Source organism: Notothenia rossii (genome assembly GCF_949606895.1).
Source record: "Notothenia rossii genome assembly, chromosome: 5".
Classification (NCBI taxonomy): Eukaryota; Metazoa; Chordata; class Actinopteri; order Perciformes; family Nototheniidae; genus Notothenia; species Notothenia rossii.
In genome coordinates this window covers 60,165,536-60,182,650 of record NC_136903.1, presented here as the reverse complement: position 1 = coordinate 60,182,650, position 17,115 = coordinate 60,165,536, and the positions used below count along the sequence as shown (strand labels likewise).

Sequence of the window (17,115 nt, the reverse complement as noted above, 5' to 3'; positions counted from 1 at the left end):
TGTCCTCTCAGCTGATCTGTCCTCTGAGCGTTTTGCCTGGCTCTGGTCATCCCTCTTCTGTCTGGTGTGGAACTGCTGGTGTTTCTCTTGTGTTTCATTTAAAGGCTCTTAACAGCACCTTCATCATCTTCATCATCAGCTCTGGATGCTGAGCAATGGCAGACGGAGGCGGGCCACTCAGAACACCTGCTAAACTTTAGAGACCTAGTTTGTTTTTGATCTGTAGAAGATCCTCAGCTGGTTTAGCTACATCAGAGTCTTATAGTACAGTCAACAGTGTGAGTGTTGCTGCATCGCTTCTCCATGACAACATGCATTAATGGAAGATACCCTTTATGACAAATAAAAAACAGATATTATCATGAGGCTTAGATATGAACAGAGCCTTAGTTGAATTTTCATTTACTATATCATGATGTATAACATTAGGGAATAAGATAATGGCAATGGCAAGATAACATACAACAAGAATAGAACGCTGTTAAATCATAGTAAGTCATAATTTAATTATTAATTAAAAAAAAACAATTTTTTTACTTTTGTTGAGACAACGGTCAATACTCCTATTCCTAGTTCTTAATCTGTTATTAATTTCTACCAGAAGTTTGAGAAACATGATATTTAAATGTTTTTATTTTACAAAAGTAGGAATAAAAAGTATTCTTTGTTTTTATTTATGATAATGTATAGGCTATTACAACTAAAGCCAACTGGTCAAATGTAGCATATCGAGCAGTTTTGGCACATTTGTCAATATTATATAGGGCCTGAGCACGGAGCGCTAGGACCCAACGGCGTCCTAGCACGAAGTGCGAGGAACCTATTGTTATTGGTCGTATTATTATTATTATCGTGCTGGCGTTTCCTCTTTTTGAGGTCTTTAGGATGCTTAAAAAGTTGTATAATTTTGCACGGACGCCAGGACCGGTAAAAAATTCAATATTCTGGAGTCAATGGGTTAAATATTCCAACATGCTCACTAGCGCCACCTATCAAAATCCCATTTCGGAATACATTTACAAAGTCGCACCGTAACTCCGAATGAACTGAAATTTTGCACACATATCCGGAAGGACCTGTTCTACAAATAATCGTCTTGGCACCCTAAGCTACGCCTACATTTTTTTTTTGTATTGGCCTAATTTACATAAACGTTTAAATATTCACTTAAATTTCAATTTTCAGTTTTTCAACACCAAGCTTCGTATACAGCATCGGTGGAGGATCAGACACATTACCGTAGAAAATGAGAATGTTAGGACTATAAATATTGCCGCCGTCAATCAAAACGTACGGGGCTTAGAAAGAAATGCTCATAACTCATCAACAATGTTTCCAAACAACACAGATTTTGGTGGATAGGTTCAGTCTGTCTTGGGGAATAGGCACACCAAAGCATTTTCATGTTGGACTATAGGGGACTCCAAAAACACCACCAATTTATAGCTCAAGAGCGGATGGACTAATCTTTTTTTTTTTTTTTTACACATACTCTCGGGGTGACTATGAACTCAGATTTAAAATGTCGCAACAAATTCAGAATGTGGGCGTGGCCTATATATATATTTTTAATTGCGATAGCATAAAATGAGCTGTAAAAAAAAACGTAATTTTTCAAAAAAAACTGCTCACTAGCGCCCCCTATTGTGTGGTAGTCACATATAGTTTCTCAGAACTTAACGAATTTTGGCACAGACGTTCGTCATGGAATTGCGGACATATTTGTAAATAGATTTCATTAGCCCCGCCCCCCAAGAAGTCGGCCATTTTGAAAGATGTGCGTTTTTCATGCATTTTAAGCACATTCTTGCGAACTCCTCCTAGGGGAATGATCGGAAAAATTCCAATCCAGGACATGTTCAGCCCCTATCCAATATGATGCTAAATTGAGAAGAACATTTTTGATAGCTCAATCGTGGAGGTCGTAAGCTAACAGCGAATACACAATTTGACGATTTACATGTCGCAAATGACTCCAAACTACTCCAAATTACTCAAATATATTTTTTCCAATATTCACGAAACGCTATATATGCATTACTATTATGATTGCACACATATTTCAAATTGCCTTCCATTAGCCCCGCCCCCCAGAAAGTCAGCCATTTTGAAAGATGTGCGTTTTTCAGCCATTTCAAGCACATTCTTGCGAATTCCTCCTAGGGGAATAATCGGAAAAATTCCAATGCAGGACAAGTTCAGCCCCTATCCAATATGATACTTAATTGTGGAGCACATTTTTGAAAAATCACTCGTGGAGGTCGTAAGCTAACAGCGAATACACAATTTGACGATTTACATGGCGCAAATTGCTCCAAACTGCTCGCATATAGTTTTTCCGATATTCACCAAACGCTGTATACACATTACTATTATGATTGCACACATATTTCAAATTGCCTTCCATTAGCCCCGCCCCCCAGGAAGTCGGCCATTTTCAAAAATGTGCGTTTTTCATGCATTTTAAGCACATTCTTGCAAACTCCTCCTAGGGGAATGATCGGAAAAATTCCAATCCAGGACAAGTTCAGCCCCTATCCAATATGATGCTAAATTGCGAAGAAAATAGTTGCTCGCTCAAACGGGGAACTCGTAAGCTAACGGAGAATGTACCATTTTTGACGATTTACATGTCACAAATTAATCCAAACTACTACATTTCCATTTTTGGAAACCTTTACAAAGTGGCACCGTCACTCCGAATGACCTGACATTTTGCCCACTTATTCGGGTGGACCTACTCTACATATTATGTCCTTGAACCCCAAAGCTCCACCTACTTCATTTTTTTTAAATTAGCATAATGTTAAAAACAGTGAAATATTACCCTAAATTTCCATGTTTTCTTTTTCAACGCCAAACTTAGTATACAGCATCGGTGGTGGGTCAGACACATTACCGTAGAAAATGAGCATGTTCAGTCGATAAATATGCCCGTCATTAATCTAAACCTGTTTGCAAAAAGGCGGGGCTTACAAAGAAATGCTCATAACTGGTTAGGGGTTAGGGTTACCCCTAACCCACACACACACACACTGGCTCTGCTGGCGGCAAATTCAATTACAACAGACACCTATACACTCCACAACAGACACCTCCTGACTGTACAACACACACATACAGCTCCTAAAGCATATAATGTATATCAGGCTACAGCCCTTGTATATTTTATTATGTGAAGCACTATATGGTTTCATGAAAAATATCTACTGTTTACTTGTAGATATCTACTAAAGCATACAAATAAAGTGTGTAATGTAGGCCTGTTACATATATTATTGCTGTTCTCACTGTAAACATCGCGTCACAATGAAAGCGGTTGTATTAAAAAAAAATAGCCTAACATCCAGGGGAGATGTGATTAGTGAGTAAACAAACGGTAAAGGGCAGAAAGTCTGATGCACATTTGATCATCTTGAATAACTTGTAATCACAACGGGAACAGTTTGTAGAGCTGTGCTTCGTTGACAAAAGTCCAGCCATGCGTCACGCCTCTTTTAAACATCACTGTTGGCTGAAATCGACTCCCGAGAACTCATCAGTGTACCCTCGGTTATAGCTCCTCCAGAGAGACTCCTCTCTCCTCTACATCTTTGTACCCTCGGTTATAGCTCCTCCAGAGACACTCCTCTCTCCTCTAAATCAGTGTATCCTCGGTCACGGCTCCTCCAGACAGCCTCCTCGATAATCGATCCTCTACGAGCCTTTTGAGAAATTAGTTTTCCTTCCAGACGGCGCGCTGACATCTGTTTCCGGGTTGCTGCGGGAGGACCTGGGACGCGAAATTAGAGAAATGACAAACGGCTCATTCCCGAGGACTCGCGCGCGTCTGCTTGACGCCGGGACGACCGGCTTCCCTCCCCGACAGGCGCACGGACGTGAGGGCCCGCTCATCACTGCGCGCACAAGTGCGACCGCAGTTTTAATTATTATTATTATTTTAAGGTTACAAGATATCAGTCCAGAAATGCCAAAAATAGGTTGGAGGTAATTTAGAAACAGTGTCCTCATTACATAGTTTGCCCACTGGAGAGCATCAATGAGTAACTATATAGAAATTCAGATTTAGTATATAAATAAATAAATAAATAGTGTGTGTGTGTGTGTGTGTGTGTGTGTGTGTGTGTGTGTGTGTGTGTGTGTGTGTGTGTGTGTGTGTGTGTGTGTGTGTGTGTGTGTGTGTGTGTGTGTGTGTGTGTGTGTGTGTGTGTGTGTGTGTGTGTGTGTGTGTGTGTGTGTGTGTGTGTGTGTGTGTGTGTGATAAGGCTGTGTGTGTGTGTGATAAGGCTGTGTGTGTGTGTGATAAGGCTGTGTGTGTGTGTGATAAGGCTGTGTGTGTGTGTGATAAGGCTGTGTGTGTGTGTGATAAGGCTGTGTGTGTGTGTGATAAGGCTGTGTGTGTGTGATAAGGCTGTGTGTGTGTGTGATAAGGCTGTTTGTGTGTGTGATAAGGCTGTGTGTGTGTGCGGAGCTCCGCAGCGTTGCGTCACTAGGACCAGGAAGAGAAATCTCCAACGAGGCGTTCTGGGGCAGCATAGACTGGTCTTTTCTGTGTTAGAGTTTTACTCGCTACAGGGTGTACTTTGAGGATTTGTGACTCTGGAGACCGTTTACATGCAGAAAAACCTTCATGACACCCAAGGGGACGGGTAATAACCGGAAAAGCATGTCACGGGACCTTTAAGTACCAAATGTAAAGAGTCATGTCATTATCATCAAAACATGGTTCAACTAAAACTACTCACTAAATCTGAGACAGTTTACAGCATTTAACAGACTGTACTATAACACTGTATGACTGTAGATTTAACTCTTCAGATGCTTTTTGACCCTGTGGCTGCCTCTGTCTGCTGCAGCTGCACCACCTGGAGCTCAGGTAAGAGTGGAAGAACATATAGTTCAGAGAAATGATAGAACCAGAGCCAGGTTTGTGGTATTCCACTCTTTTATACAAACACATACTCACTTTGAAGTGTCTGTGTTTTGGAGTGTTGGTTTTTTTTCTTCCTTGATGTTTCTCTTTCTGTCCCTGTACCCTGACTGTGTATGTGACCTCGGTAGGAGTCTGGTCTGAAGGTGAATCACCCAGCATCCTTTGCGGTGCGTCTGAACGGAGCGCAGGGCAAGATGGAGGCCAAAGTCCACAGTCCCTCCGGAGCTCTGGAGGAGTGTGTGGTGACCGAGCTGGAAAAAGGTGTGTGTGAGCTTTAAGTGTTTTTTTTATTGCGTCTTTGGTGAAAGAAAAATCCTGTTCTGCAATGCGTTGAATAATTATCAGTATAGTTTGGTCTATAGCTGCTTTTAGAAAATATTTCTAGAACAAATGTTCAAGTAAAAATACTTCCTGTTAGGGCTGGGAAATAACTATAATATATTACCCACTTTATTTATTCCACATTACTTGTTATTATTCATCAAAATCCTTATTGTGTAAATATTTTTCAAAGCATCACGGGTCAACCCAACAATATTGATATTGAGTTATTTGCTCGAAAATATCTTAATTTTAGATTTTCTTCATATTGCCATATGTCAACTTAAATCATAATCAGATGTATTGATTTGTTTTTTTTTATTAAAATAAATAAAACACTAAAGCTACTAAAATAAAACATAATACATTGTACAGGAATAATAATCATAGAATAATAATTACACATTTTCTCCTCTGAAAAATAAAATATGTGAAGTATATCAGGATTAAAAAGTGGAAGCGCTGTGCAGTTTGTTCTAAAAGAAGCCAGAACTTGGTATTCTCATAACTAAGTCCTCTGTCATCCAGACAAGTACGCTATCCGGTTCATCCCGCGAGAGAACGGAATCCACACCATCGACGTGAAGTTCAACGGCTCTCACATCCCGGGAAGTCCTTTCCAGGTCCGGGTCGGAGAGCCGGGACAGACCGGAGAGCCCGGCCTGGTGTCGGCATACGGATCGGGGCTGGAGAGAGGAACCACAGGTGGGAGAGCTTAGTGTCTGTTATTATTTCATATCAGAATAAATATATATTTTGAAGGGCCATATTATACATTTTAGGCTCTTAAGTAAGATTTAAGCACTTTTAAAGCACTTTGAACATTTCCAGACTCTCCAAGGCTTTATCATCTAATCTAAATGTATATTGTAAATGGGAAATAAAAAATGACAGATTTATAATGTACCCACAGCAATAAACTTTTTTACTTTGTTTATTTCACAAGCCTTTGGTTTTATATATGACTTTTATGTTGTGGCTTCCAACACATTGTATGAAGCATTACATGCATTTTTCCATAGGGCGACAAATCTGTGAGAATAACTTCTTGCATTTTAACAAAGCGTTATTGTTTGTTTTAAATCTTGCAGGTAGCCAGTCAGAGTTCATCATTAACAACACTAAGGCGGGGCCCGGGGCCCTTGCAGTGACCATCGAGGGGCCATCTAAAGTGAAGATGGACTGTAAGGAGGTTCCTGAGGGCTACAAGGTGCACTACACCCCAATGGCTCCTGGAAACTACCTGATCAGCATTAAATATGGAGGACCCAACCACATCACCGGCAGCCCCTTCAAAGCCAAGGTCACAGGTCAGTGAACGTCCTTGCACTCATCCAATTTAAACTTGCGATGCAAAACATTATATATGCATCTGAAATCAATAGGTCTGTTGAGTTTCTTTCGGTAGAAAAATACACTCAATGTAAGTGTACATTAATGCTTTATTTTCTGTAAAGCAATTACTAATCTTTGTCATGTCATATTTAATCTAAAGTTATATACATTATTTTTCATCTAAATAGTTTTGTTTTTTAAATTGAGAAATATGCTCGCTTGAATATATTCCTTGAAATTCTTGATTTACAATATAATCTTATATTTACAAAGTTTTTTGGTCCTTATTTATTATTAAAATTAAAAATGGTATTCTATGCTGAAATGGTATTGTTTCCATCTAATTATATTTTTAAAGATATTTTATCGAAATTCGCACAAGCTAGCTGACTCATTTTATGGAAAGTCCTGGTTTTCTAGAGCAACTTATGACTTTTCTTTCGGTCCTGCTCTGCAAAGCATTTAAACGATCTTACCTGATTTGTCTGTCTCCCTCTCTCAGGCGCTCGGCTGGTGAATGTGACCAATGCCAGCGAGACGTCCACCCTGACAGTGGATCCAGCGGTCAGGTCCAGCAGCAGCTTCTCCCAGAGTGCTTTACCCCGGCTCACAGACTCTGATGCCAGCAAGGTGTCGAGCCGCGGCCCCGGCCTCAGCAAGGCCTTCGTGGGCCAGAGGAGCAACTTCTCTGTCGACTGCAGCAAGGCCGGTAAGTACGGCTCATGATCGAAACATTTTTGTACACAAAATAAGTTAAAGTAACAATTTGCAATAAAGAAAATATAACATAAATAACACACCAATCCAAGGTAGTTATTGCTAATTAAAGCTAAGTTGAACGAAAACTTAAACACGTTTACCAACATTGATTGAGGTGTAAACTTCCGCTCCTCTTCCTCCAGGTAAGAACATGCTCCTGGTGGGGGTGCTCGGCCCCCTGGTCCCCTGTGAGGAGGTTCTGGTCAAACACCTGGGCAACCTGCAGTACAACGTGAGCTACATGCTGAAGGAGCGGGGGTGCTACATCCTGGTGGTGAAGTGGGGCGACGACCACATCCCAGGCTCCCCCTTCCAAGTCAACGTCCCCTGAGGCAACCAATAAAAACACACCGTCACTCCTCCTGAACCATTTTGCATCCCTGTTTGAGTGGAAACACTCTACTGCATATAATCATCCAATAAACAACTTGCTTTACAAAGTTAAAGGGGTACACTTTGCCTTCAGATGTGTTCATTTCAAATCACAAGTATATCTGACACAATTGATTTACTTGCTAAAAACTAAACTTGATAAAGGAGAGGAAAGTGTTAAAAAACACTTGTTTTAAACTAAAATGTTAAGGAACAGAAGTGAACACATCCATGAATGTAAGTTGGACCATTTTTGTGCAGTGAATCAGGGAAGCAAAAAGGTTAAATAAACTATAATCTGACCTAAAACTGGAGTCAAAATGATCTGATTTGGAAAGATAACTATCATCTGTTGATTTTTGCTGACCTGAAATTGACAAATTGTGCACTTGACGATGATTGGTAAATTTAAGACGGCTTGACATTAGTTGGTGAGAACACAAAATGTTTCCAAAGTGTTAAAACTAGATTTGGGCTCAGAAAGGTGGAGTCAAACTTGGACAAGATGACTGGAATTACACAGCAATTGCCTGAGTTTACACAGTACCAGGAGCAAAATGAAAATGAGACATACGGTATATTTAACCTGGACTTCTGAATCCTATCATTTTATCTGACCAGTCAGTTGCCTTTTCAACAAAATGGAGTGCTGTGGATTTAAAAAATGATTTAACATCTCAATTTTAAGAACTGGAATTATGTTTCTTTAAAGCACTCGATGCGACAGGAAGCGTCGAACTGTAAACGACTACTGATGTTTATTATTGATTTATAGCTCCCTCAATCCCTAAAGTACATAATGTTGCCACTACTACTACTTTATTATGTGCTTCATCTGTGGGTTAATCTCTTTGCTGTATTTTTCACATGAAAAGATCTGACTCTGTTCCTCGGATCTGACCAGTGTGTCTGTGTTCGATTGTACTGCAAAGTCAATCAGTGCATAAATTGCAAAAATATTACTCTACAATCAGATCTGAGCTGTCTTTATGTCCCCGATGTTGTTGCCTAATCATTGATACTTTTGATACTTAAGGGATGAGAGGATTTTTGTATTGTGGGAAAAAATGACTTGTTTTTTTTATTATTAGGGATTGGGTGTTTAATGTGAAACTAAACCCTGAGATGATGTACATTTGATCATTAAAATCAGCTGGAGCTAAGGAGGTTGTCTTCTATCTTTCATTTCCTGGCTTTTTGAACATCCTTCATAAATATAATTCTACTTTAACTTAATAAAATAATATAATTTACAATTCATGTCTTTCTTAAAACATAACTGATCAGGGGACAGATGTATACAGGAAAAGATGTGAACACCATTTCTCATGCATTCTTAATCATATTTTCTTGTCACAATATGCTGTGTTCAGGTCGATAACATCTTATAAAGCTCATGTTGTTGACTTAAAATGTAGGCCATGCCTTATAAATTATATTATAGTACGCCATTGAAAATTCATAGTACAGTATCACACAAATAAAAACATAGTCTAGTACACTTTAAATAGTAATAAATACTAATTCTAATACAGCATGACTAAACTAACTAAAATATCTGAACATAATTTCCCCAAAGATCCTATGTATATAATAGTATTTATGTTACAGTAACAATGTAATAAATATGCAATAGATACTATTTATAGTATGTCCTTACAAATGTATAGTATTATGCCATAAATCATAGAAATGTGTTGGGGAAAAAAAGAATAGTAGGCCTATGCTTTAAAAATTCATAGTATGACATGAAAAATGTATAGTACACTGATAAAACGGAAACGTTGACCTTAATTAAATGTAGGTTATTATGTCAACAAATTACACAACTGTATTAGGTTACGTGAAGCCGACAATTGAGCGGCCCGACCAAGCAAGGAGGCAGTGGTATAACGTCCAAATACAACCCAACAGGACACAGGTGAGGGGGATGGAGACAACACAGGGCACCAGGTGCACACAATCAACGGCAACAGACAAGGGGAAAGGGGAATACATTTCAATATAAAATACAATAAACACTACATCAATAAATAGTATAAATTGTATACAAATGTGCATATATGCAAGGCCTGAAACCATCAGTCCATAGTGACAAAGTTATCTTCGTCACAGGTTAGTTGAAAGCAATAATATTAAGTAAAAGAAAAGGTTCAACTTAACATTATTGCTTTAAACAAACTTAATAAAATGATGTTTAATTTGTTGACATAACACATTTATTTAAAGTCAACGTTTCAGTTGTTTCTGTGTAGGCTATGCCATAAAAAGGCATTATTTGAAAAAATGCAATGAAACAATCATAGTATAGTATTTCATTAAAAAAATGAATTTATTAAGCTATATAGTAAGAAAAAAAACATTATTTATACAAATCTAACATAATATCCCATCATTACATTACATTGCATTTAGCTGACGCTTTTATCCAAAGCGACTTACAATAAGTGTATTCGACCAAGAAGATTGTTAACTATGTCCGTTATTCTTGCGTCCAGGAGAGAAGCTTTAAAAATGAGACTAAATGGAGTCTCTGAGAAGATTAAAATGGGATACTTTAATTAAAAAAAGGCACGGTCGTGTTACAAGCAGAATATTGTTCAGGAGAGGAGAGAAAAGCTGCAGCTGCCTCTCGCAATGGCGGCCGTGAAGAAGAGACCTCACCCCACAAAGCTCCGCCACCTCTCTATATATCTCATTTGTCTCCTCCTCTTCAATGGCGGCTGTGGCGTAATCTTCCGCCCTCCTTTCACCAATGTCCGATGTCGCACATAACAGAGGATTTTTGACATTGTACATTCAATATATACTTAAACACGCCTCTTCTCCTCATATTCTCTTTCATCACTTTTCATTTAACACATTCTAAACACTGTAATCAATACTCTAAAAATACTGGAAATACTTCACTGCATTTTGGGTTCCGGTTGAGTTCCGGATGTTGTCACATGCTACCCACGTCTGTAAACAATAATGTATTCAAATAAACTGTACCTTCATTTAATATTCAGCATGGTAGTATCTCGACATCTATAGTTGTAGTGTTCAATCAGTAGGTTTCGGTGTGCATCACTCCATGTCATTTCGCTACTAAATTCACCTCTTTAGGAAATACTTTATTAGCCACATGCTAAATGCTAACCAGAGATGAAGGATTTTCAGAATAAAAGCTTAACTGGTTGTGCAAGAGAATTTCTGTTTTTTTCAGTATAAAACAGCAGTTAAACTGACGGTATGTTTAAGCTTCATTATACCATCAAAATATTGATTTTAATTTCTAACATTCCCTCCTTACACACCTAAAAGGTGTGTATCTAATACTGAAATCAATGAGTTCTTCATCTGAACTTTGCATAGTACATAACTCATGTTACAAACATACAATCAAAATGGAATGGTTCAATAGCCTTAACTTTACAAAAATACAAAAAAATACTTTGACTGTGCTCAAACATAAAAGTTTTCCCTTGTGCATAACTTCTAGTGTTTATATTCAATATCATTCTTCAAATATTGCAGCAATGGCTTGTTATTAGAACATTTCTTCCTCCCTCCTTTCACAGAAACCGTTCTCATACCACGCTCAGTGTTAAGGCACTTGTTTTTACAAAGTGAAAAGAAACAAACCATTTTAGACTAGCAATGATTTATAAAACATGAGATCTACCATAAGGATAGTATAAAATAATAAAGAATAAAATAAAATATCTTGGATGGTGAAAAGTAAATTGAAAAATAAAAATAAACTATCTTGGAATAGTGTAAAGTAAATTGAAATGGATTCACTCCATTTTAGCATTTTAGTTTGCTCACCTCTTCACATGATTTCATCATTTAAAGAATCACATCGGCTGGACATTCATTGATCAATCTCATCTCCGAACATCCATATCATTCTACATCATTCAAACTAACTCATCATTTTCATCAACATCTGTATACGGGGGTGGGTCGTCTTGTTCTGCTAGCATTTGTAACTGTCTCCTCATGAGAAATGTACCCTCCCTCCTTTCATACCATTTAAGGTATGAAAGTAATATGTTCTCTAGAAGGCGCCGTCGTGATCAATCGGTACGTTCTACTCTGGGATATGGCATTCTAGACAGTCATTTCTGGGAGAAGATTTTGGTCAGTTACAACAGTTGTAGAATTTCATCACTTAAAAGTTCCTACTGTAGTGCTGAGAGACGGGAGTCGGAGGCGGGGTATCGAAGGTACAAGCTAGACTTTTATTTAACATCAGAACAACATGTAAACAGCTTTCAGCCCGGGAAGATAAGACCGGGGGAAACAGGAAGTCCGGTCAACTCACTAATGTCCGTGCGGAACAATACCCCAACCCATAGTTCCGTGGGTGAATAATGTCAATCACCACACAAGCCCCCTCAGAATTCACCCATAGTCAAAACCCTCGCGCCTGGGAGGAAGTACCGCCCGACCCCGGCGCGTACGGACCACAGGGGCTGAGGAGGGCGGGGCCGCAGGCGAGGGCAGGGGCAGGGGCGCCAACGAGGGCGAGGGCATCCCCACAGGGGGTGGGGGGCGGGACATGGGAGGGCGGCCCCGACGTGGGGGCAGAGCCAACTCCAACGGCCTGGAAACGTCCACGTGAGCAGGCTTAATCCGATCAACGGACACAGTCTCAGGCCTGCCACCAACGTCCACCACCAGGCTCTTGTCCCCGTGACGTATGACCCTGAACGGACCGTCGTAAGGGGGGCGCAGGGGACCGCGGTGAGCGTCGTGGCGAATAAAAACGAAATCCGCCGACCGTAATCCGGGGGACACCCGGAAAGCTGGGTTGCTGTGCTGCGACGTGGGGACGGGCGTGAATGTCCCGGCGGTCTCCAGCAGGGAGGAGCGCTCCCCGGCTGCAGACCAGGGCACAGTGGCGGTGGGAATGAATTCCCCGGGGACCCGTAGCGTCTGGCCATAGACGAGCTCCGCCGACGAGGACTGCAGGTCTTCCTTGGGGGCACACCTGAGGCCGAGCATAACCCACGGGAGCTTATCCACCCAGTTGCCGTCTGTCAATCCAGCACGCAGTGACGCCTTCATGGATCGGTGAAACCGCTCACACAATCCGTTAGCCTGGGGGTGATATGCGGTGGTGCGGTGCAGCTTGACCCCCAAACCCACAGCAACAGCGTTCCACAGCTCCGAGGTGAACTGAGAACCGCGGTCAGAGGAGAGGTCAGACGGGGTCCCGAAGCGCGCCACCCACGTGCCGATGAAAGCGCGGGCGACGTCGGAAGCTGACGTTGAGGTGAGGGGAACGGCCTCGGGCCAGCGAGTCGTCCTGTCCACCATCGTAAACAGGTAGGTGAAACCGTGAGAGGGGGGAAGCGGACCTACGAGGTCGACATTGACATGGTCAAACCTCCTCTCAGGAACCGCAAACAGTTCAAAAGGGGCCCTAGTATGGCGGTGGACTTTAGCCCGTTGACAAGCCACGCATGCGTCGACCCAGGACTTCACGTCCTTCTTAAGCCCCTGCCACACGAACTTCTGCGACACCAACTTCACGGACGGTTTCCTACCGGGGTGGGAAAGATTGTGAACCGCCTCAAAAACGGGTCGGCGCCAGTCCGTAGGGACTAGCGGTCGAGGCTGGCCCGTGGAGATGTCACACCACAGCTTCGCGCCCGAGTCACCGACCGTGACCTCCTCCAGTCGCAATCCCGTGACCGAGGCCTTGAGGGTCTGGACCCCGTGGTCAGAGGCCTGGTCAGCGCCCATGCGGAGGTAATCGAGGCCCAGCTGCACAGCTCCGATGACCGCTCTGGAGAGGCAGTCCGCGACCACGTTAGCCTTGCCAGCGATGTGTCGTATGTCCGTGGTGTACTCGGAGATGTACGAAAGCTGGCGTTGCTGTCGGACGGACCACGGCTCGGCCACCTTGGACATGCAGAAAGTAAGTGGCTTGTGATCCACGAACGCCGCAAACTCCCGGCCTTCCAGCAGGAAACGGAAGTGGCGAACAGCCAAATAGAGACCAAGGAGTTCCCTGTCGAAAGCGCTGTACTTGCGCTCCCTGGGAGTCAACTGGCGGCTGAAAAAGGCAAGCGGTTGCCAGGCGCCGTCGACCCATTGTTCATGCACCGCGCCCACAGCGTAGTCAGACGCGTCGGTGGTGATAGCGATGGGGGCCCTGTGTGACGGGTGAGCCAACATGGCGGCTTCGCTCAGGGCGGCTTTGGTGGCATCGAAAGCGGCTTCCCTTTCAGCCGTCCAGTCTATGGCCTGGCCGGGGGACTTGTCCTTGAGGGCCTCGTACAGCGGGCGCATGGTGTGGGCCGCCCGGCGGATGAACCGGTGATAAAACGTCACCATCCCGAGGAACTCTCGGAGCGCCCGAGCTGTAGACGGTCGTGGAAAGGCGGACACGGCCTCCACTTTCGATGGGAGGGGGGCGGCTCCATCTTTGCTGATGAGATGCCCGAGGAAGTGGATGGAGGACAACCCGAACTGACACTTTGCCGGGTTGATAATCAGGCCGTGTTGGCTGAGCCTCGCAAAAAGGACACGGAGATGTGCCTGGTGCTCTTCAGAGGAGGAGCTGGCGACAAGGATGTCGTCTAAATAGACAAAAATGAATGGCATGTCTCTGAGCGCCGAATCCATCAGCCGCTGAAAGGACTGAGCTGCGTTCTTAAGTCCAAACGGCATACGCAGGAACTCGAAAAGCCCGAACGGCGTAATCACCGCAGTTTTGGGACGTCTGAGGGGTGCACCGGAACCTGATGGTAGCCCCGCACCAGATCCACCTTGGAGAAAACCAGCTTGCCCGCCAGGTGTGAAGAGAAGTCCTGGATGTGAGGGACCGGGTAGCGGTCTGGCGTAGTGGCGTCGTTAAGGCGGCGGTAGTCACCACACGGTCGCCAGCCACCGGCTGATTTAGGGACCTTGTGGAGCGGCGAAGCCCAAGGGCTGTCCGAGCGGCGGATGATGCCCAGACGCTCCATGCTGTCGAACTCCGACTTGGCGACCGACAGCATGTCAGGGTTGAGCCGCCGGGCCCTAGCATAGACTGGGGGGCCTTCAGTGTCAATGTGGTGCTCTACCCTGTGTTTGGTAGTGGCAGCGGAAAAGGTGGGCTGCGTCAAGTCGGGAAACTCACTGAGAAGGTGCTGGAACTTGTCACCCTGTGAGAGTGAGCTGGAGAGCCCGCTGAATGACGCCTCGCCGCGGGTACATGCGAACGAGGCAAACGTCAGTGCGTCCACCAGGCGGCTGTTCTTGACGTCCACCAGCAGTCCGTGAGCACACAGGAAGTCTGCGCCAAGGAGGGCGAAGGAGATGTCAGCCGTGATGAAATCCCACTTAAACCGCTGACCCTCGAAACACAGGTCCACTGTCTTTGTGCCATAGGTGCGGATAGGGGTGTCGTTAGCGGACGTCAAAGGTGGGCCGTGGCCCCCACCGGCGGCGTCCTCCGTAGCCGGCAGGACGCTCCGCTGGGCTCCTGTGTCACAAAGGAGTCTGCGACCAGAGAGGGTGTCCCTGATGAACAGGAGCCGGTTGGATGTGCCCACGCTCGCGGCCACTACCGAGCGCAGGCCTTGGCGTTTCCCGTTTCCTTGTAGGTGCAGGGGGGACGGCACATCCTCGCTTTCGCCCCATAGCGTGCATGGTACTGACACAGGCCAGGGCTGGAGTCGCTGACGTCGGCCCTGGAGCTTCTGCTAGGTGGCATGCCTCTACCAGGGAAGGAGCCGCTGCGTGTCGGGGCCAGCACCTCAGGGGTAAAACGCTGGGTGGCCAGGAAGAACCGGTCAGCTTCTTCGGCTAAAGCGCGTGGCTCAGTAATAGCCGTGTTAGCGAGCGCTGTCTGAACATGCGGCGGCATGTGCCGAAGAAACAGTTCTATGAACAAAAAATTGGGTTCTTCCGTACCTAGCAGGTTGAGCATCATTTCCATGTGGTCAGAAGGCTTGCTGTCTCCCAGGCTATGAATAGCGAGCAGGCGTCGGGCCCGTTCCGACCGAGACAGCTCGAAAGTCTTTAGCAGGAAAGCCTTGAACGCTGCATATTTATCCTGGGCAGGGGGAGATGTAATAAAGCCCACCGTCCGGGTCGCAGTGGAGCTTCCCAGTGCCGAAACGACGTGGAAATAGCGTGATGCGTCATCAGTTACTCCGCGGAGGGCGAACTGAGCCTCCGCCTGTGCGAACCATGCAGCCGCAGATGTATCCCAAAACTCCGGCAGTTTGAAAAAAACGGCGTTATTTGCCATGCTCGGTTCAGTCTCGGATCCTTCTACGAGACTTATGTCGGGGTCACCAATGTAGTGCCGAGAGACGGGAGTCGGAGGCGGGGTATCGAAGGTACAAGCTAGACTTTTATTTAACATCAGAACAACATGTAAACAGCTTTCAGCCCGGGAAGATAAGACCGGGGGAAACAGGAAGTCCGGTCAACTCACTAATGTCCGTGCGGAACAATACCCCAACCCATAGTTCCGTGGGTGAATAATGTCAATCACCACACTACTCAGTAACTTTGGGTGGTCTGTTCTAATGCAGTGATAAAGTCCCTGAAATGGTGTGAAAACCAGTGGAATATCAATAACTCATTATACTAATTTATTTTCAATTCTGGTCTACTTAAATAGCTATGCTAACCCCTTGAACAGTGTGTGGAACCTTGGGTGCCGAGCATGTGATAATTACTTCCTCCTTTAACAAGGATTTTAAAAACAGAAGTCATTTCATTAATGGTTTGTAGTTTAATTCAGGAATTTACACTTATGGCAGATATGTTTCTCCTATAAATAACATCTCTAAATGTCAGGTCATCCCTGATTAAATGGAGCTGGTGGCGCTTGTCTTTTAAAACTCATACTCTGGTGCCGTGCGCTCCCTTTGAAGCTGCAAGTAAGATTTAAAACATCTGCAGGGTGGGTCGAGCGACCCCTTCTCCCTGAACGATATTTGTTGTAAAATATGCACCATCAGAATGAGTGATCCAAGGCCCCGCATGTATTACTCCAAATTATATATATATTTTTTAAATTAAAATATGCAATCTCTCTGTGCCCAGTGTCTTTTTAAAACTCTACATCTTGGACGAAAAACAAATGTTATTTCCACCTTAATCTTCCCTCCTGAGGTAATAACCATGCTACAATGGAGAAATCAATACTCTAGATTGGAATACTATCTTTGGCTTGGTACTAGCTCTACCTTTAACATTTTTCATACAAATAAAGATTTGTCTACTTTTATAGAGTGGTTCCTAAAACAAACTGTAGATTTATATTGTAACAAATTAAATCTTCCCTGGTTCACACATGAATTGGAATCTCTTAAAGAATAATTTGTTCCTATGATGAAAAGATTGAATAATATGTTCTACCCTCAATCTGTTTTTAGGGTTATTTAGTAGTTTCCTCT

The 17,115-nt window shown here is 43.7% G+C and overlaps 1 pseudogene across 1 annotated transcript in view; it reads left to right on the top strand.

Moving 5' to 3' along the window:
* Positions 1 to 8,883, top strand: part of LOC307038849 (filamin-B-like) — a 79,317-nt pseudogene extending 70,434 nt beyond the window's left edge. Inside the window, exons 40-45 of the transcript XR_013810659.1 lie at positions 4,819 to 4,876; positions 5,062 to 5,194; positions 5,783 to 5,959; positions 6,346 to 6,564; positions 7,092 to 7,298; positions 7,492 to 8,883. The product of XR_013810659.1 is annotated as a filamin-B-like (transcript). The remainder of the gene's footprint in view (positions 1 to 4,818; positions 4,877 to 5,061; positions 5,195 to 5,782; positions 5,960 to 6,345; positions 6,565 to 7,091; positions 7,299 to 7,491) is intronic.
* The last annotated feature ends 8,232 nt before the right edge of the window (positions 8,884 to 17,115 follow it).